The 22,918-nt window shown below is 42.1% G+C and overlaps 1 long non-coding RNA gene and 2 pseudogenes across 1 annotated transcript; all 3 read left to right on the top strand.

Annotated features, from left to right (window-relative positions):
* The first annotated feature begins 1,407 nt into the window (after window positions 1-1,407).
* Window positions 1,408-4,264, top strand: LOC123483987 (annotated as a pseudogene).
* A 3,070-nt stretch (window positions 4,265-7,334) lies between these two features.
* On the top strand, window positions 7,335-10,964 carry LOC123483988. Its single transcript, XR_006658368.1, has 3 exons — window positions 7,335-7,413; window positions 7,950-8,026; window positions 10,773-10,964. It is a non-coding gene; the product is annotated as an uncharacterized LOC123483988 (long non-coding RNA).
* A 2,125-nt stretch (window positions 10,965-13,089) lies between these two features.
* Window positions 13,090-15,973, top strand: LOC123483983 (annotated as a pseudogene).
* The last annotated feature ends 6,945 nt before the right edge of the window (window positions 15,974-22,918 follow it).

Below are 22,918 nucleotides of genomic sequence, written 5' to 3'. Positions count from 1 at the left end.
CAACCAACCTCCCAAAACACTTGAGAACCACAACCTCTTTTTCTCTTCTTTCTTTGCTTGTCTTTTTGTGTTTTCCGGAAATAAGAACCCACTCTGGAAATGAACACTGACGGTAAAAGCAGAAGGCATCGTGGTGGTGCCTCTGAGTATTGAGGCGCCAAGCATTCTGCTGTAACAAGCAAATCACAATCTTCTTCACTTTAGATAACTACTTCACCTGCTTGACTTAACAAGATGTTTAGGCTCATCTGGAGATGCTGCCCTCCTTCCAATCCATACATTAGCAGTGCTAATATCGTGAGGAACCCAGAGAATGCTTCCTAGCTACCACAGTGGAACCTTGTGTAGAGTTCCATGGACCTTGAAGTTCATTCCGCAGATGAAGAAATGACCACAGTCTCACTCGAGAACTTTGTTGGCCTGGGAAAAATGTGAAGTTGGAACCATAATCAAACGGACATCTAAACTCACTTATTCTTCTTCATCAAGTTGTACATTTTTCATTTTGAATGTTTTGAAAGTTATTTAAGTAGAAAAACAAGGTTTTTTCTTCATTGCTCGACTAATCATTTGAATAAACGATAAATTGTTACCAGAAGCAGTTTTAATTTGTTCCAAGCACAAGAGCGTGTGCAATTTTGCTATGAAGCAGATGGCATAGTAGTGCAGGTTAAACAGTAGACTGGATATTGCATCTTTTTAAATGTTTTATATTAGCACTCTTTCAGACTGTGTAGGCCTGTGCTTTCCACACCTGAATAGTCTCCTGGCATACAGATCCCTTACTCTATTAGTAGTTTGTATACAGTTTCACTTTCATTTTGCAGGAGGCCTTATTCTCAACCCAATATGGCCTCACCATATTTATGAGGCTGGTCAAAGATGTGTTGACATGGATTTCTATGGCTACATGCTCCAGCTTGGTACCCAAACAGGTCGGTACTGTGATCCATAAAACTGCAATGCAACTGAACAAGTCTACTAGAATGGGTAATTTGCTGTTTTTTTCCTGTAAATCCACATGTGAATTGTAGTGTGGTTTGTTTTCTGAAGAATCCGTAGCAAACTACATAGAGTATAGGCCTACAGTGAAAATCACTTTTATTGATTTAATATTGCCTTAAAACAGAAACCAAGTCAATTTCTCAGTTTAAAAAAAACATCAAATCAGTCATGAACATACATTTGGTATCGCTGGCATGCATGAACTTTGAACATTGATGCGTTATGAGTGACCACGTGTACTACAAGTGCAAATGTAAATGTTGTCACTGATAGGCGTATTGCTGTCATGTGACTACTCCCACAACCCGGAAAGGGGAATTCTATGACAGCGGATCAGTTGACGTCGAATAGGATTTATATTGAAACAACATTTGGGAAAGTGTGAAATGATTTTCACCGACGTTTGGTCGAGTCATTTAACTTTGGAGTCACATGCCGACCAATTGCAACTATTTTCTAGCATCCGGTGCTGTCGTCATGCATCATAACAGTTGCATCTCGGTTTTTCTCGTGGGCTTACTGTGTTCCTATGGATTTCTGAGCTGTGTGTCTTCCTGTAGTAAGGAACCTGAACCAGAAACACCTGACTGGCGAATGACATTAAAAACCATTCGCAATGGGATCCATAACATTGACAACTACCTCAACGTTGCTCTGGACTTATTTGAGGTCATGATGGATTGTGTCACTATGAATGCAGCGATGGTAAGGTCTCTCTCAGGCTACACACACGTAAATCATTGTTGGTAGTGGAAATAAACATGGCCATAACTACTTTGCTCATTGCTTATTATGCAGACAAGCCGTTTACTCAAAAGCACAGTTAAAAGTGATTAATGTTCCACAAACAAAGGAGATAAGAACCACCGTATGTATTTTGAGTTGTAAACCATTAAACTGGTACAGTGCGATCCCCAACACACTATGTAGCCTCTGAACAGGTTATCTCTCTCAACAAGATAAAGAAGAACTCAGAACACCTCTACCTTTGCTCTTTCCTTGCAGGTTACAAACCAGAACCCGGCCTGGTTACAAACCACCCCCACCCAATGGATGTGGGACGCCCTCTTCGGAGTCCAGGTGAGCTAGTGTCCTGTCTGACTTCGATCTATAGCAGTGGTCTTCCCTATTAGTCCTGAGGGGGCGCAGTGTGTGCAGGCTGTTGTCCCAGCCCAGCACTAACACTCCTGATTAAGCAATTCATGGTTTTTATGTTTAGCGGAGACCTGTGTTTCAGACAGTGAAGCCTGCACACATTATAGTGTATAAGCTATAGCTGTGGATCTTCAGGACCAGGAATTTCCCTGCACACTCGGATAGGTGCAATGAAATGTGTTGTGTTACAGGGTCAGCCATAGTAGTGTGGCGACCCTGTACAGCGACTCACTGTTTATAGGAATGTGATTACACCTGTCATATATTGCATTTAATATTTGTGAGCATTGATCTAATGGCCATCTCTTTTGTCTACTCTACAGTTTGACATCGGCATCCCGTCCCTGACCAAGTGCTGTAACCAGCACGACCGCTGCCATGACACCTGTAACCGTGATAAACACGACTGTGACGATGAGTTCCAGGAATGCCTGGAGACCATCTGTAGGAGATTACAGAAGATGTTGGGACTGGGCCCAGAGTGTCCAAGGTAAGATGGCACCTGGGTTATGTTCATTAGGGCATGCAACAGAAAACGTTTTACAAACGAACACGACGAGTGTTTGTCTGTTTTCTCCCGTGTGTTGCCTAATGAACACCACCCTGATTCATGTATTGACATGCTCCCAGTGTCAAGCATTCCTCACATTTAATTCAATAATGTGTACACCATCTTGTAGCCTGGTTAAATCATACTGAACTCTGCGCTCACAATTGTCAATTGTTTCACTTCACTGGTAAGTGCAGCATTCAGTCTGGTTTAACCAGGCTAACAATCTTGCTGGTGGGGAAAATCATACAACTCATCCATATTACTATGTGTACTACGTCTTCTATTACTTGTAATTTTGACTTGAGTCTTATTATTGATGATAAACTGGGTGGTTCGAGCCCTGAATGCTGATTGGCTGAAAGCCAGTAGTATATCATACCGTATACCACAGGTATGAGAACTTGTATTTTTACTGCTCTAATTACGTTGGTAACCAGTTTATAATAACAATAAGGTAGCTCGGGTGTTTGTGGTATATTGCCAATATACCATGGCTAAGGGCTGTATCCAGGCACTCTGTGTTGCGTCAGTGTGTAAAAACAGCCCTTAGCCGTGGTATATTGGCTATATACCACACCCCCTCGGGCCTTATTGCTTAATTATAGTACTGCAATGTTGAGGAGCTAGCACAAGCATTTCGCTGCACCTTTTATACCTGCTATCAGTATACAGTGTGTGTGTATGTATGTATATTATTTTACTGCTCTAGGGATATAATTGTTTGAATAACCTTATTTACTATTATGTATTGATTTTTTTACCTTACATTTTTTTCACTCTTTATGCGATGCATAATGCAGAGAACACCGGAAGAAGAATTATCATTTAATTACCACAGTGAATTATTGTAATGTTTGTTTATGTGTCAATTAATCCCATAAGGGATGGTTGCCAACTGGTGATTTGACCCAATTTTTTTTTGCATTCATTCACCTGCTGGAAACAGTTCACGTGACAAATAAAAACTGATTTTGATTCGTTTTTTCTGTGTGTTCATATGTCTGTATAACATGATCTACTCGTGTTTCCATGTCTCTCTCTACAGCGTGTGAGAATACTGTGACCCTGCTGTTTGAGGCTGTCATGCACATGGGGTGTAAACCCTACATGGACAGCCAGAGAGACTCCTGCATATGCAAATTTGAAGTCAAGAGGGATCTATGAGCTGATAATTTTGTAGAATTGTTCTCCTATGCAAAGGTTGTTTAGTGGTTGTTGTGTATGTAATTTGTTTGTTCTGCTACACATTATATGGAGTATCAATTAAGAGAGCGAATATGAATGTTTATAAAAGGTAAGAAGAAATTGAAAGACAAATGTATGACTACAAGCACATAATCATACAGTGATAAGGGTAATGGCTACATTATATTGCCCAGTAATTGTATTGTTTTGGTTACTTTATAATTATTTATATTGAATGTGTAAATAGGCATGTTTACCTGTTGATGGAGCCACTATGGAGTGTTGACCCTGTGGCCTCCCGAGTGGTGCAGTGGTCTAAGGCACTGCATTGCATTGCTAGCTGTGCCACTAGAGATCCTGGTTCGAATCCAGGCTCTGTCATAGCTGGTCCTGACCTGAGACCCGTGGGGTGGCGCACAATTGGTCCAGGTTAGGGGAGGGAATCACCGGCAGGGATGTAGCTCAGTTGATAGAGCATGGCGTTTGCAACGCCAGGGTTGTGGGTTCCGATTCCCACAGGGGGTACGATTTTTTTTTTTTACTAAAATAATAATAATAATGTATGCACTCACTAACTGTAAATCGCTCTGGATAAGAGCGTCTCAAATGACTAAAATGTAAATGTAAAATGTTATGTTGTAGGTAAATCAAATGTTTGGAAAACCCCAGCTTCTTTTATTTTTGTATTGTAGTTTGACCTTTGTTGAGCTTGCCTCATTCACAGGCATACACAAATATGCATTTTGTTTTTATGGTATCCCTCTGTATAATGTCCAAATATGTATAAATAGCGTTGATAATGTGGGCGTTCGTTTTGCATGGCCCGGTGCCTCAGGGGGGAGGAGTTTAAATATTTTAGACTATTCCAATGGTCCTTCACTGAAATCTTCACTCGCCCGGGTCATCGTACCATGCAAAACGAACTGGCCCATTGTCACGCCCTGCAATAGAGGTCTGCACGGGACTGACTAATTCAGCCCGCATCCGCTCGCACCCGCAGCTTTTTACACCACATCCGCTGGCTTTCTGTCCGAGTCCCACCCGCAACCGCAAGAACTGGTCCCGAACCCAACCGAAGTCCAGCAAAATTATTTTCGGCGAATGCGACGCACTCATTGCCAGCCATGGTCGCAGCAATTTTGCGCCCTATATAAGCAATATAAAATGTGTAAAAATAACCCAAGAAATAGGTTGAATTTCAAGAGATTTTCAAGTGGCCCATTATATTAGGCTATCGGTATTACTGTGCTATATCAGCCAATAAACTAGAAGCAGTTTGAGAGACAGTTGGGGACACTTGCACTTTCTCTTGAGCTACGTTTTATAGCCTACCTTTTAGGAGTGGGACGATTTTCAGACAGTGACACATGGATGATCAATATATATTTCTAGGCAATGTAGTAAACTATAGCCAACTCATATTTAGGAAGTACATTGCCTTCGAAAGATAACTGCCCCGTGTTTATCCGCCCATGCATAGGCTAAAATCTACTCTACTTCGCATGTAAGGCTACTGAATTTGAGGCAGCAAGAACGTTGAGAGCACTTGCGTTCTCTTGAACTTATTTTCACTACGTTTTGTATATAGGATATAGCCTACCTTTTAGGAGGACGATTTGCAGGCGGAGACAAATAAATGGGTAATTCATATTGATTGAAAATAATGGTAACCTATGCGCGCGTTACGCCTTTTTCCTTTTCAATCATTTTATTTATTTATTGCACCTTGACTAACGTTGGTTGAGTGCCATCCACTTCTTTCCATTATCAATAGTATATTTATTTACAGACACTAGTAAACTGTAGTCTAATCATATTTAATGTAATTTTCTTGAAAAAAATGACTGCCACTTGATTCTCTGCCCATGCATAGGCAGCCTACTCTATTTCATTGAGACCAGACCATAATCTCTCGGGGACAGATTCTTGTGGACAGATGAAACGGCGAGAGTCTGTCAGGCTCATGTAGGATTATGCGATTATGAGCAGCATTGAGGGGATTCAATTAATCTGCCCGGGCGCCCGGATTGGCGTGTTTTGCATCGGGTGAAAGTTGATTGCGTTTGTTTGGAACCGGGCGAGAGACATGCCCGCTTCAAAACCCACCGCTAGGTCGACGTAATTAGCACGTGGAGTAATGAGTACGATTCTGTGTTTTCACATGCAAAGGTGATTGCTTTTGATATAAAAAAGCATCTGCCTTCACAATGAAAACTAGTTTGAAAATGCAAAAATATATTTCACGGAAAAGAGATGTAGGCCTATGCATGTTTCTGGACGATTGATCATGCTGCCAGGATTGAGCGAAGGCGGTGCATAAAGTGACAATCAGCAGTTACATCCATTTTTGATTTATAAATTAATGATATGTACCCATTGATTCTTGAAGAATAGGCTATAATTTATAAATGCCTCGCGAACTTAGTTCAACTGGCATACAACATCAGAACCCCAGTTACAAAAACGTGTTTTACTACAATGTTTGTAATCAAATAAAATTTAAACAAATAGCCTACTACAGCCTCAAAACATGGTTAAACTATACTTTTGATATAATGGCTGATCAGTCCCTTGCATCCATAGCTCTGTCTATGATTTTGAGAGTGGTTACATTTCTCCAGCCCCATCCCTTCAGCTTTTTACCGACAACCGCTTTGTTATGAAAATGTATGCACTCACTAACTGTAAATCGCTCTGGATAAGAGCGTCTGCTAAATGACTAAAATGTCAATGTAAATGTTATTGTTTCTACTGCTTTAACTGATGCAGTGGTTTTCAAGCCCCTGTGCGGATGATAAACGGTTTCCACTAGATTCAACAGCCACAAAAGCAAAATAGTTTGTATCGTAAAAGAAAAAAATGCTTTTTTGGCCATGATAAACACGGGCGAAATTAGCAGAAGGAGGGTTTTGGCCAAGTTTCCGTTTGCGAGACGAGACTTCGCCAAAGATGATGGATATACTGACAAGATAGCCTACTTGTCTCTCCTCCCTAACAATGGGAGTCGTTGACCCACAAAGCTGCACGGTGGGCTGTCTAGCTCCTGTCTATCCTTTATTTAGATTGGTGGATACATCTAATTATTTTAATACTTTTTGAATATTCGATGAGGGTTGTAGACTTCAACCGCCTGTATTCAACAGAGAGATATGCTATGCAAGCCTACTAGCCTCATTATCATGAATATGCATTGACATCTCGAAACAACTCCATTATAAAGTGTTGTTTCTCAAAGTTGCCCTGATGTCACGTGTCCTACTTATATCAGTACACTCCGTAACAACCTATGCATTACGAAACTTCTATAAGATCAAATAAACCTCACGTAGCAAATAAGCCATTCCATTATTTTTTAAAACCAAATTCGACACTCTCATTGACCTCCATACAAAACTCTCGCTTGGTGAGCGAATGAAACAAAACCGCCACCTGCTGGAGAAGACAGATCTCTGGCCGAGTTGGTCCTCTCGCTTCGCCTCTTCCTCTCGGATTTCGCTTCCTTCCTTTCCACAAAGGTAATCCCCCAGAAGTAAACAGGAAATTACACGTTTTCGCGAGAGAATTTTACTTCTGGTTAACCGGAGTGCTGTTTCTGATCCCATGTAAACCTACCACCTCCTGTCATTGTGCCCTTGATCAAGGCACTTAACCCCCACAAAGTAGAACTGCACTGTTAGTGGTCAACCCTCCATCTGAAGAGCTCCTGTGTGTGCAGGCTTTGCTTTTGATCCAGCCCCGAAACACCCAAGTCTGCTTATCAAGGTCTTGTTGAGCAGCTCTTGTTTAGGCTACAATGTGGTTAGACCAGGATTGAGCAAAAGCCTGCACACACAGTAGCTATCCTGGAGGATGGTTGCCACCCTTGTGAAAGTGATTATGATCCACATACAAAAAGATGAGCACCACTTTAGCTATCTTGGGTTGTAAACATTAAACTGGTACAGTGCGACCTAACACTATCTGTAGTCTCTCTGAACAGGTTATCTCTCTCAACAAGATAAAAGAAGGTGGGATAACTCAGAACACCTCTACCTTTGCTGTTTCCTTGCAGGTTACAAACCAGAACCCTGGCATGGTTACAAACCATCCCCACCCAATGGATGTGGGACGCCCCTCTTCGGAGTCCAGGTGAGCTAGTGTCATGTCTGACTTTGATCTATAGCAGTGGTCTTCCCTATTAGTCCTGAGGGGGCGCAGTGTGTGCAGGCTGTTGTCCCAGCCCAGCACTAACACTCCTGATTCAGCAAGTCATGGTCTTGATTATCAGCTGTGTCAGAGAGTGCTGGGCTGTGACAAAACCCTCATGGTTTTGATGATTAGCGGAGACCTGTGTTTCAGACAGTGAATCTTGCACACACTATAATGTATAGCTACAGCGTGCGGCGCTTCAGGACCAGGAATTTTGATTCGTTTTTTAAATTTATTAGGATCCCCATTAGCCGAAGCCAATGGCGACAGCTAGTCTTACTGGGGTCCGACACATAACGAGAAAAGACATTACAGACAAAATACTTTTACAATTTACATACATTTAAAAACATTAACATGTAGTGTGTGTGTGTGTGTGCATCTATCAGTTACATACATTTCAGTTCATACACACAACATGGGGAGAGAGGCGTTGTGCCATCAGGTGTTGCTTTATTTGTTTTTTTAAATCAGGTTTGCTGTTCACTTGCTCTATATAAGATGGAAGGGAGTTCCATGCACTCATTTCTGTATAATATTGTACGTTTTCTTGAATTTGTTCTGGACCCGGGGACTGTGAAAAGACCCCTGGTAGCATGTCTGGTGGGGTAAGTGTGAGCTTTGTCAGTGCTGTGTGTAAGTTGATTATGCAAACAATTTGGAATTTCCAACACATTGTTTCTTATAAAAAGAAGAAGTGACTCAGTCAGTCTTTCCTCAACTCTTAGCCAAGAGAGACTGGCATGCAGAGTATTAATATTAGCCCTCTGATCACAATGAAGAGCAAGATGTCTTTCTTTGCAGCACATCGAACCCACAACCTGGCGTTGCAAGCGCCATGCTCTACCAACTGAGCTACACGGGCCCCGTGGACAATAATCGTGGACAATAATCAAGATAAGATAAAACTAGAGCCTGCAGGACTTGCTTTGTGGAGTGTGGTGTCAAAAAAACAGAGCATCTCTTTTACGGGCAGACCTCGCCCCATCTTTACAACCTTTGAATCTTTATGTTTTGACCAAGACAGTTTACAATTTAGGTAACACCAAGTAATTTATTGTCCTCTACTTGTTCAACAGCCACACCATTCATTGCCAGATTCAGCTGAGGTCTAGAACTTACGGAACGAAAGACCACTGTTTATAGGAATGTTATTACACCTGTCATATTATACACTACCAGTCAAAAGTTTGGACACACCTACTCATTCAAGGGTTTTTCTTTATTTTTTACTATTTTCTACATTGTAGAATAATAGTGAAGACATCAAAACTATGAAATAACATATATGGAATCATGTAGTAACCAAAAAGTGTTAAACAAATCAAAATATATTTTAGATTTTAGATTCTTCAAAGTAGCCACCCTTTCCTTTGATAACAGCTTTGCACACTCTTGGCATTCCTCAACCAGCTTCACCTGGAATGCTTTTCCAACAGTCTTGAAGGAGTTCCAACATATGCTGAGCACTTGTTGGCTGCTTTTCCACTCTGCGGTCCAACTAATCCCAAACCATCTCAATTGGGTTGTGGTCAGGTGATTATGGAGGCCAGGTCATCTGATGTAGCACCCGTCGACTCTCGTTCTTGGTCAAATAGCCCTTACACAACCTGGAGATGTGTTGGGTCATTGTCCTGTTGAAAAACAAATGATAGTCCCACTAAGAGCAAACCAGATGGGATGGCGTATTGCTGCAGAATGCTGTGGTAGCCATGCTGGTTAAGTGTGCCTGAATTCTAAATAAATTACTGACAGTCCTTTAGTTGTGGTTTCTTTGCAGCAATTCGACCATGAAGGCCTGATTTACACAGTCTCCTCTGAACAGTTGATGTTAAGATGTGTCTGTTACTTGAACTCCGTGAAGCAATTATTTGGGCTGCAATTTCTGTGGCTGGTAACTCAGAGGTAACTCTGGGTCTTCCTTTCATGTAGCGGTCCTGATGAGAGCCAGTTTCATCATGTTTTAAAGTAATGATGGACTATCGTTTCTCTTTGCTTATTTGCTTATAATGGTGGAACAAGCTCCTCACGACCCAGGACAGCGGAGTCACTCACCACCTTCCGGAGACACTTGAAACCCCACCTCTTTAAGGAATACCTGGGATAGGATAAAGTAATCCTTCTACCCCCTTATCCCACCCCCAAAAAATAAAATAATAATAATAATAATAAATGTAAAGTGGTTATCCCACTGGCTATCATAAGGTGAATGCACCAATGTTGTAAGTCGCTCTGGATAAGAGCGTCTGCTAAATGACGAAAATTTAAATGTACATTTGAGCTGTTCTACCCATAATATGGACTTTGTCTTTTACCAAATAGGGCTATCTTTATTTTTACACTGCTGCTACTTGCTGTTTATTATATGTGCATAGTCACTTTACCCCTACCTACATGTACAAATTACCTCGAACTAACCTGTACCCCCACACATTGTTGTTATTATTATTATTATTATTATTTTGGTTTGTTTGTTTTATTAAATCATTTCTTAACTCTATTTTCTTAAAATGACATTGTTGGTTAAGGGCTTGTAAGTAAACATTTCACGTTAAGGTCTACACCTGTTGTATTCAGCATATGTGACAAATACATTTTGATTTGATTTGATTACACCTGTCATATTATATATTGCATTAATATTTGTGAGCATTGATCTAATGGCTATCTCTTTTGTCACTCTAAGTTGACATTGACATCCCGTCCTTGACCAAGTTCTATAACCAGCACGACCATTGCTATGACACCTATAACCGTGATAAACACGACTGTGACGATGAGTTCCCGGAATGCCTGGAGACCATCTGTAGGAGATTACAGAAGATGTTGGGACTTGCCCAGAGTGTCCAAGGTAAGATAGCACCTGGGTTATGTTCATTAGGGCATGCAACAGAAAACGTTTTACAACGGAATATGAAAATGAGTGTTTCTTATCAGAGAACTCCAGGTAGTTTGTCTGTTGAACACAACCTGATTCATGTATTGACATGCTCCCAGTGTTGAACACAGAGCAGGACTTTACTCAAGCATTCCTCACAGTTAATTCAATAATGTGTACACCATCTTGTAGCCTGGTTAAATCATACTGAACTCTGCGCTCACAATTGTCAATTGTTTCACTTCACTGGTAAGTGCAGCCTTCAGTCTGGTTTAACCAGGCTAACAACTTGCTGGGTGTGGAAGATCATACAACTCATCCATATTACTATGTGTACTACCCTCTTCTATTACTTGTAATTTTTGATTAACTTATTATTGATATTGATGATTGATTATTGTACTGCAATGTTGAGGGAGCTAGCACAGAAGCATTTCGCTGCACCTTTTATACCTGCTGTAAACTGTGTACGTGACAAACAACATGATCTACTCAGGTTGATGATCTACCATGTCTCTCTTTATACAGGTGAGAATACTACAACCCTGCTGTTTGAGGCTGTCATGTACATGGGGTGTAAACCCTACATTGACAGCCAGAGAGACTCCTGCAGTGCACATGCAAATTGATGTCAAGCGTGATCTATGAGCTGACATTTGACATGTATTGAGCTTGCCTCATTCACAGACATATGCAAACATGCATTTTGTTTTTACAGTATCCCTCTGTATAATGCCACACCCTGAAACATGTTTTATATTATACTGAACAAAAATATAAACGCAACATGTAAAGCATTGGTCCCATGTTTCATGAGCTGAAATAAAAGATCCCTGGAAAGGTTCCATACACACAAAAAGCTTATTTCACTCATCTTTTTGCATACATTTGTTTACATCCCTGTTAGTGAGCAGATCCCCCTTTGCCAAGATAATCCATCCACTTGACAGGTGTGGCATATCGAGAGCTGATTAAACAGCAGATCATTACACAGGTGCACCTTGTGCTGGAGACAATAAAAGGCCACTCTAAAATGTGCAGTTTTGTCACAGAACACAATGTCACAGATGTCTCAAGTTTTGAAGGAGTGTGCAATTGGCATGTTGACTGTAGGAATGTCCACCAGAGCTTTTGCCAGATAATTTAATGTCTAATTTCTCTACCATAAACTGCCTCCAACGTCGTTTTAGAGAATTTGGCAGTATGTCCAACCGGCCTCACAACCGCAGACTACGTGTAACCACACCAGCCCAGGACCTCCACATCCGGCTTCTTCGCCTGAAGGATCGTCTGAGACCAGCCACCCAGACAGCTCAGAAAACTCTGTCTGATTGGCTGTGCCTGGCTCCCCCCAGTGGGTGGGCCTGTGTGCCCTCCCAGGCCCACCAATGGCTGCGCCCCTGCCCAGTCATGTGAAATCCATAGATTAGGCCCTAATGAATTTATTTCAATTGACTGATTTCCTTGAACTGTAACTCAGTAAAATCGTTGAAATTGTTGCATGTTGCGTTTATATTTTTGTTCAGTATATATTTGACTCTGTTATACGGTCCTCAATGGCTACAATGTGGTATTATACGGAAGTCGTAACGAGCAACGCGTGACTGACATGCCTAGTTGCCAATTGTATCCCCGTTTATGTGGAGTTCAGCCAATCAGCTTAAAACGGGCGGGAAGTTTCCTCATCCCATCAGCGTTAGTAAAGGAGAAGCGATTATTCACTTGCGTGTACATGTTCAAAGGGAGTATAGACCGCAACCATGTCGTGTCCAGGGAATGAAGACTACTAAAGGTAATAAAAAGTCATATTTTAACTTATAGTATGTATGTAGTAGTCTTGCTGGTTTAATGTAAGTTGGGTCATCAATTCATATAAGACAAATATGAAAGAAATCTCAGAAGACAGTTCGGACCTCCCTGGGAAAAAGAAAGTGAACAAAATAATAATAAATCACATGCTGAATGATATGTCGGGATTCCCATTTCCCCTCCATTTATCCCTTTAACTTTATAAGGTGTATGTCCGTATTATCTGTCTCTGTTTGTACGCTGTTACAGTAGCCAAGTTTGTTGTTCACTGTCAGATGAATCGCGTTGCTAGACACTACGCAATAGCCTGGGGACTATGGTTACTGTCAGATAAGCACAGACCACAGACTTCAATTAACGTAACCTGATTTTATATCAGGTGTTAAGTCAATGTTATCAGTGAAAATACTTGTTTCACTGGATTCTGTCAAATCTTGCTGTGTTGTCTCATATGTGATTTTGGTCACAGGGAGCGTTGAAAAAGACAGCAAAACAGCACCGAGGGACAGGTGAGTACATACGGGCAATATCAGGTTAGGTAGGTCTAGGTGCTCAATGCTTGTAGAGACATATGCTAACGTACATTCAAAACCAAAACAGAAAGACTGTTTGAGGTACTGTTCCATAACGAAACTACCTTATCTCATGAAATTGCCTTTTTTACGTAACTCAAAGTACACGCTAATTATGTAATGATTAACACAAACCTGCAGTTCAATTGTTGTCCATTTGGCGTTTGCACTCAGCAATCACCCGAATCAAAACATTTACCCTCCTCTTGTGCTCACAAAAATAACCCTTAACACAAGGAACATAAGGAAATGGAACTCCAGACTTTTCACCTTTTTCCCTGTCCTCAATTGGAAGAATAGTCCAAATCCTGCTTTCCCCCACACCTGCAACAGCAGGTCTACTGGTCTTAACACCTGTAACTAGCCTGTTGAAAACCACCAGGACTGGGTGTTTATTTAACAATGGCTGCTTAACCCCAGAGTTGTAGGCTAGGCTACTAATTCACAAACCTTTGGTTTGCAGAAGCAACAATAGACCCCTGAAAATACATCTGATCCCAAAGCATTGGAGACTATTTTCATCGAACCTGCTGGAGTTTTGAGATATCAGAAAGCTGTAAAACCACGAGAGGGCTTTGAGAAGTCATAAAAGAAAAATTCATGCAAGATTGTCATAGAGAAAGGAACATGCAATCTGAACATCTATCTCTTCATCAGGTCCTAGTGAGAACCTTACAGAAACAGATGGGTATTTCTCCAGGTAACTATTAGTAATAATATTACTTATTACGTTGTTATAAATGACTTGAATGTAATAAACATGTGTTTGAAATAAGTTCATGTATGTTGGCAGTTGAAGTGAACAGATAGTTCTCATTTTTTGTGGTAACAGATAGAAATCGACACTTTCTGTTAACAAATGTCTCTCATTCAGCTACACCCACTATAACAAGGTAAATGGTATTTACAGTGGAGCATGGTTTTTTCTTTCAGCAGTTCTTTCTCTGGACCCTGCGGAGGAGTATAAGATGGACCACAAGCAGGCGAGGCATGGCTCTCATTTTCAACCAGGAGCGCTTCTTCTGGCGTCTGGGGGATGCCTGACCGCAACGGGACCAATGCTGACCGGCTACAACCTGGTCAAAAGGTATACATGGCATCAGATTATTGACCGTGCTTCCTAACTCCCTATAGACCGGTTCAGTCAACTGTAGTGCTGATGTAATTGTTTAAAAGTTCATGCCTAAACATGTTTGACACTTGATTTTTTCTGATTCAGATTTCGGGACTTGAACTTTGAAGTGCAGGGCCCTATGATAATCGAAGGTGGAGGAAGTTCTGGATAAAATCAGTGAGGGCAGCACTTCAAGTCATTCGATACCACCTCAAATAATCAGCTTAACATTCATTCCACCAGTGTATCAGTCACAGTCTGTATCTATACTTCAGAATAATAAATCATCGTCTGATACTCTATAGCTGCTGAGGACAACCATGCAGATGCAGACTGCTTCGTGTAGCGTCTTTCTGAGCCACGGAGAAAGCAACTATGTCTATGCTTGCAGACAACAAGATCTCCATCCAGGACATCACTGCCCTGTTCAAAGGAGAGACAAGTGTAAGAGCCTGGTGGGCAAGCCTAAGATCTTCATACTGCAGGTAAACAGTCAGATGATGCCTTTGAATATAACCATTTTAGATGGAAACCCTTTACATTCAGTACTGTTGACTCACTAGACCTATATCTGATGCGTGGGGGGCGGTGAAGGCAAATCTTCCTCAGACGCCATACTATCTTATTTTCCATTCTATTTGTAAACATTTGAAATCCACACAACCAAAAATATATACTGCTAAATCAAAACAAATTCTATATAACACGACCATCCTATTAATTGGACGTGTTTGACAGTTTTATGTTTCTGATTTGATTGACACCGACAGGCGTCCGTGGGGGAGAAACATGAAGAACCAGTGACCCCCCATGGACGTGGTGGACAGCGAAGTCGAAAGACCAACGAGGTGGTGGTGGACGCTGGGGTGGTCTACACCCTCCCTGCTGGCGCTGACTTCATCATGTGCTACTCTGTGGCTGAAGGTGCGGAAGACATGGCACAGGAGATAGTCCATTACCGAAAACCAAAATAAATACTATAAAAATTGTGGTTGTACGAGGATAGATGCATAGGCCAGTGATGCAGAGAGAATAAAGACATACATTCATTATTTTAATTCCTTATCAACAGACTCAGTTACTATTTTGTACCCAACTCCTTCTTACTGTAACTTGTATATAGTTACTGCTGTTTAGACAATATCCAAAATAACTGCTTCCTTGTGTTAGTGTTATGGCGTTTGATCACTTGATTATGTTTTTGCTTCTCACTTGGATTAATGGAATTCAGATCTAACGACATACTTGTTCCCTGTCTCCCCTGTGTGTTTGTGCAGGTTACTATTCCCACCGCGAGATCGATCAATGGCTCCTGGGTACATCCAGGACCTGTGTGGGGCCGTTTGCAAGTTCGGGGATTCCCTGGAGTTCACGGAGCTCCTGACCCTGGTCAACAGGAAGGTGTCCATGAGGAGCGTCGGGAATTTAACGAACGGACCGCCACGGGAAGAAACAGGTCCCTGCTTCGCCTCATGCTCACCAAGAAGCTCTACTTCGGACCCAAGAAGCAGTAAGGGTTCCATCCACTGGGCAGCTACTACGTCATTCCTGAATCTTGCTGTAGTTGTTTTTAATGTTTTTGGGAGAACGGTGGTACTGAATCTTGCTGGAATCTTGCTGTCGTTTTTGGGGAGAAGGGTGTCCTTGACTATAATGTCTGGTTGTTCTTTTTGTTAAACTTTTGTCTAGATTATTTAGATTTTTGTCTTGAGGATCATGAAATGCACAAATCAAGCTGTGCATTTTCCTTTATTCTAATCTTCTTCCCTATGAAACCAAATAGGTCTTGTCATATGCTGATGATTGTGTTTGTAGTGCTATTTAACTACACATTCTGTGGTGGCAAACCTGACCCTAAAACAAAGCACGTACTATACTGGTGGAAACCTGCTTGGCTGATCGGCTTCAGGCTTTTTCCTGTTGGTAGCCGACTGAGGTCATGGGGAATGACCTGCAGGGCAGGTAAAAGAGTTGAGCATTAACATTTAAAATGACTTTTATTCTCTGTCTGTCGATAGCTATTTGTTGAGAGGGGATTCTCAGTAAATGATTTTTGCAACACCAGTGCCTTTAGGCCTTTCTCTTGAGAGAAATACTGCTAATTCTTATCATTGAGTAATGGTTCCCTGGGCTTGATTTGTTTACCTCAACTATCTGTGTCAAATATACAAAGACATTTGCAAATTGTTTGAAGGAGGCAGTGGCTCTGGGGTTAAATCCCTATTTTGCATCCAAGAGGTTGTGGGTTTGATTCTCATCTCTTGTGCAAGTTTCTGCAACTGCGTTGTCCAACATGGGAAGAAAAGTGCTGATTGTGTTAAGGAGCTGGGTGGCTCTGGGGTTGAATGCCTTCCTTGCAACCAAGAGGATGTTGGTTCCTACCATATAAATACTTCTGCCCTACTTAATCACTTCCTCAGTCCCAGAGCCATGTGATACAGCCTTTGGCAGTGTTGCACAAGTTGATGATGGTTCTAACCTCATAACTTGATGGTTTCCAAAACTGTCCGATGTCAAATATAGGGGGAAGAGATATATCCTTGGCATGAAGAAGGCAGTGGCTCTGGGGTTGAATCCCTGTCTTGCAGCCGACAGGTTGTGGGTTCGATTCTCATCTCGTGCTTTCAAAAAAAATTACTAAGAGAAGGGTTAATATTGTGAAGGAGTCTGTGGATCTCACCCAAAAAGCACAGGGTTGTAGGTTTGAACCTACTGCATGACTCTGAAGCATGGTTGTGTGGACAACAGGGACTCTGCTGCAGAGCGAGTCAAGGCCACTAGGAGTGGCTGCCACATCAAGATGGCAGGAGAATGGTGGCGTTGGTACAAAGTGTGCATTAAGCTGGGGCTGTTAGATCCTGGGGTCCCCTGCCATGGTTCCTCAGCAGTGGTTTTGGGGAAAATCCCTGGAAAAAAGTAGACTGTCCTCTCTTGAAATACAAATCTTTCTTGAGGATTTTTCCCAGAACCACTGGCCTGGTAAGGAATGGGAACCCCAGGTATTAACCCCCCATCAGTCCTCCAACCACTACAGTGTCAACGGAACCACACTTAAGTGACTGGGATCAAACCCACAATCTCACGGCACAAGCCTTACAATCTGTGCCACCGATAGCTTCACACTTTAAACACATCTCTTCGTATGTTTGACATCGACATTGGGGAAACGTACACTCAAATCACAAGAGATGAGGATTGAACCCACTAACCTCTTGGTTGCAAGGCTGGGATTTAACCCCAAATCCTTCACTTGAAGCGCTTCTCTTTGTATGTTTGACATCAACAGTTACAGAGACTGTCAATCAAGCCACAAGAGATATGGATTGAACCCACAACCTCCAACTTCAAGGCAGGGACCAAACCCCTTACCTCCATGCCCCCCATCTGGTCCTCTGTAGTCGACAGGATGAACGTTAGACTTCCACAGCTGCGGGTCCTCCATTGCCGATGCAGTCTCCTGCTCCTGTCCTTAATGTTTCATTCCATTTGGGAAAAAACTGGTGAAAACTTTGCAAAAGATGAGTGAATCTGGGCCTAAAGCTAACGATGACGTGCCTCAAATATGTTGCCTCTCCCACTTAGACCTCTGAGTTTGCTCTGTCAAAAAGGGAATTTGTGTTGTTTCCTATTTATGTACTTTGATGTGCTTAGCCTTTACAACTCAAATTTAGCTTTGCATGTTTTTTAAAGTGGCACGCTAAATGTGAACAAACAACTCCAGTATGGAAAGTGGTAGCTCAATTGGTAGTGCATGGCGCTTGTAACGCCAGGGTAGTGGGTTCAATCCCGACCACCCATACCTAAAATGTATGCACACACATGACTGTAAGTCGCGGATAAAAGCATCTGCTAAATGGCATATTATTATTATTAAAGTGTCTCAGGGAGTCAAGTGTCTAGTGTTTCAAAGACGTTAAGTAAACGCTTCAAGTTTGGTCACATGATCCACTGTACTACTACTGACTCAGGAAGACCAAAGAAGTCATATACATTGTTTACTGCCACTATGGTAGTGCCATCATTTGGAATTCAAATCAATGGCCTTTTTAATTAACTATATATATTTTTAAAAAAAAGCTTTTTACCATTGTTCTTTTTTATTGAGGGTATTTGACAACTGTTTTCATCTTAAGATCACTTTATTGGTTAATTACACATTGGGCCCAGGATTGAAACTCACTCCGATTGCTGGCGCACGGCTCTAACCGTTAGGCTACCTGCTGCCTCATTTTGTACAACTTTTAACAGTACCAATCTTCTTTTTTTACCACATGACTACAGGCATATTCTTCAGCCAGAAAATATGCTAGTGTGGGCATCTATAAGCTCAGAAAAGACAACTCAGGGTACCAATCAACGATCTCATGTTTTAAAAAAATCTTTTATCATTGTTAGTCACTTGGAGATATTTAATAAAGCAATGACAATGCACGAGGTACTTGCTTATTTGTATGTAAACCTGAGTGCTGGACACCAATTCATGTTTCTATTTCTGAGGTGTATAAGAACACGGGGACCATTTTATTCACCGTTGGTAAGATACTTTTCTTGTTATGTGGTCTACCAGGGAAATTTGGCTCTGAGCTTTTGGGAGATGGGGATTGCACTACTAGCATTTGGAGAGGTGCGGGGGGCTCCTATTGAATTAGAATCTCTCATTTATACAATTACAGTTGTAAAACTTGAAATATGTTTAGGGTTTTTATGATTGAAATTAAAGTCAATTGAGGTGCAATAAAATAATGAAATTGAATTTGTGAATTCGTCTCAGTTCTCTTAATCTTTGTAAACATTAGGAATGGATAATCTCATTATATACACACACACACACGTCATTACCTATTTCATATTCAGAACTTTGCTCTTCTATAAGAAATGACACTAGCTACTATATTGAATTACCTGCAACGCCATGATTGCAGAAAAAAATATGATTAGTATTCAGGAAAATGCTTTCTCATATGATATTTCTTTCAATACTTATATTACTCCAAATGACTTCGGTATCACTTCCAAGACTGTAAACAGTGTAAACCAAAACTCTAGAATGATCTGCAGGGTTAGTAAGAAAAAGGCACAATTATCAAAATAAACGGGAAGAAATGGCGTAGAAGTGCTGCTGCTCAGTAGTCCTTCAGTTTGACACGGTGTGTGTGTGGTTACTCCTCATGGCTTGCGCTGATCTGTTCTACAGGGAGCTGAAGTGCGGTTGATTCCTTAGACGTCTCAAATCTTCTTTCCACCTAAGGATGACACACACAATCAGCAGAAGCCCCGTATAGACTCAATACATCAGTGGAAAGTCCATTAAGCAGTGATCAGACACTTCTGCAGTGCCTTGTATAAGTATAGCAAAGTACCGAAGCCAACTCTCTCAGATCATTGTACTTCTGCACGTTGAAGCGCTCCCTTGTTGGCACCCTTGCGGAAGAATACAGGAACTGCCTGTCTTGGCGTCTGGATAGACATAATCCTACAGAGCAAAAGAACACAACCACCATGATCCATCTGAACACAACCACCATGATCCATCTGAACACAACCACCTTGATCCATCTGAACACAACCACCATGATCCATCTGAACACAACCACCATGATCCATCTGAACACAACCACCTTGATCCATCTGAACACAACCACCTTGATCCAGCTGAACACAACCACCTTGATCCATCTAGTACATACTGACTTGTGTATCACTTCTGCTCATAAGTATCAGGTTTGAATTCTAACTTGAGATAACTGTGTGCAACTCGAACCTCTACGTAAATCATGCACCGATGTCATTAGAGATTTGATCAAAAAGACAGGTGATGCACCTAGCAGCTGTAATAGAGGAAGGTTGGTGTGTGCCAGCCTTCTTGTTGTAGCATGGATGCTTATACAGTTCTTACTGTACTTTGATGATAGAATTTACAAAATAATATGGACGTAGGACACAGGTGCTGTTTGGGACGAACTGGATGGTTTATTGGCCAGACTCTCCGTGTCATCAATACCTGGGGGCTTCTTCCATACAGTGCATCCTATACACATTGCAGTACACATTGCAGCCACAAGAGGGCAGACATAGTGGACATTTCCTCTGTTACACTTCTAAGTGCATATCACCTGTGTTTTGATTACATCTACCATTGACATCAATGTAGAGGTTTGAGCTGCACACAGTTATCTAAAGTTAGAATTTAACCCCAATAAATCCTTCATACTGTACAGTGTATGGCAATGGAGGAGTAGGTCACAATATGGGCACTTGACTACTCTGACAGCTCTAAGTTATTGTAAAGAGACCAGCGTGACTGAAATGAAAATGAAAGCCTCTTGTTCAAAGTGCCCTGTAGTGCACAGTACTCTTTGTGTACACAAGGGGGAGACATTGCCTTGGCTACTTGTTTTGAGACAGTGTACACCTGCTTGTTGAGGACATAGCATGGTTAGGATTTCCTGTACTATACCTGCTTGGTGAGGACATAGCATGGTTAGATTCCTGTACTATACCTGCTTGGTGAGGACATAGCATGGTTAGATTCTGTACTATACCTGCTTGGTGAGGACATAGCATGGTTAGATTCCTGTACTATACCTGCTTGGTGAGGGACATAGCATGGTTATCATGACTATACTTGCTTGGTGAGGACATTGCATGGTTAGGTTCCCTGTCACTATACCTGCTTGTTGAGGACATTGCATGGTTAGGTTCCTGTACTATACCTGCTTGGTGAGGACATAGCATGGTTAGGTTCCTGTACTATACCTGCTTGGTGAGGGACATTGCATGGTTAGGTTCCCTGTACTATACCTGCTTGGTGAGGACATAGACTTGTGTTAGGTTCCTGTACTATACCTGCTTGGTGAGGACATAGCATGGTTAGGTTCCTGTACTATACCTGCTTGGTGAGGACATAGCATGGTTAGGTTCCTGTACTATACCTGCTTGGTGAGGACATAGCATGGTTAGATTCCCTGGCCTATACCTGCTTGGGGAGGACATAGTAGGCGAAGACTCCGATGCCGGTGCAGTAGGTAAGAAGTAGGTGACGGGCTCTCCATGACGTCCCAGGAGTACACCCACCAGGTGAGCCAGGCCAAGGCCCCACCCCTGCACAGACAGCAGGGCCACACCTGTCCACAGAGTCCTGGAGGAGTTGGAACTCTGCACTGCGCGCTAGCTGTGCCTTCACCTGTATAGGGAATCGATGGGATGACAGAGGTTACTAGTGATATCCTAAAACAGGCTCTCGCACTCACGCAATCTCTTATCTTTGAAGGTTTACCGAGACAGCTTTATGGTTGTCGACCAAAGGGAGTAGGTAATAGGAGTTACACAGAGACGAGAGAGATGAGACAAGACTATTCAAGAGAGAGAAAGAGAAATAAAAGAGCGAGAGAAGAGACAGACGGAATGAAAGAGAAAGAACAAGAGAGACACTGAGTCAGAAGTGCTCCCCTCCTCCAGTACCTCTTCCAGAGGTGAGAGGTCCTGTTTGAGTTCATCCAGTCTCTCCATCAGCCGCCTCTCCTTCAGCAGGTGGTGGTCAGGCAGGTGGAGGGCCAAGAGGGAGCAGCTGCACCATGTGCTTCATGTCCTCCACGTCCGCCACATGCTCACTGGACACACTGGACGCCTCTGGACACAGCAGAACATGGGTGGAATTCATTACAATACAGGCACTTTGGGAACTCATGTCAAAATGATTACACTTTGGGAACATGCATCACTATTCCACCAATTCCACCTCAGACTGGAGGTTGATGATGAGGAGGAGGATCATGCTGATACTCAAATGACTAATGATGTTTCTTTTTAGAATGACTGATAAAGATCAATTGATATCATCATCATCATGGTCCTCTGTAGCTCAGTTGGTAGAGCATGGTGCTTGCCACCCCAGGATAGTGGGTTTGATTCCCGGGACCGCCATACTTAAAATGTATACACGCATGACTAAGTCACTCTGATAAAGCAGCTGCTAAAATGGCATATATTATTATATCATCATGATCTCTTAAAGTGTTTAAACTTCCTATGCTTTGGGAAATAGTTGCTTTATCTTTCAGGGGAGTGGAAACGTTGTATACAGCATCATTGAGAGGAGCTGGAAGTCTTTGTCCAGGAGAGTGTCCATAGAGGTGGTGTTAGCCACCGCGTTCCATCTGAGGACAGGAGGATCACAGATGGATAGTCTCTACAGAGGTGGTGTCTATAGAGGTGGTGTCTACAGAGGTGGTGTCTACAGAGGCGGTGTCTCACAGAGTGCGGTGTCTACAGAGGCGGTGTCTATAGAGGTGGTGTCTACAGAGGTGGTGTCTACAGAGAGTGGTGTCCACAGAGGCGGTGTCTATAGAGGTGGAGTCTACAGAAGCAATGTCTACAGAGGCGGTGTCTACAGAGGTGGTGTCTACAGAGGTGGTGTCTACAGAGGTGGTGTCTACAGAGGTGGTGTCTCACAGAGGTGG

Source organism: Coregonus clupeaformis, unplaced genomic scaffold (assembly GCF_020615455.1).
Source record: "Coregonus clupeaformis isolate EN_2021a unplaced genomic scaffold, ASM2061545v1 scaf0175, whole genome shotgun sequence".
NCBI classification, from domain to species: domain Eukaryota; kingdom Metazoa; phylum Chordata; class Actinopteri; order Salmoniformes; family Salmonidae; genus Coregonus; species Coregonus clupeaformis.
Note: the sequence above shows the minus strand (reverse complement) of the source record. Positions and strands in the feature narration are given on the sequence as shown.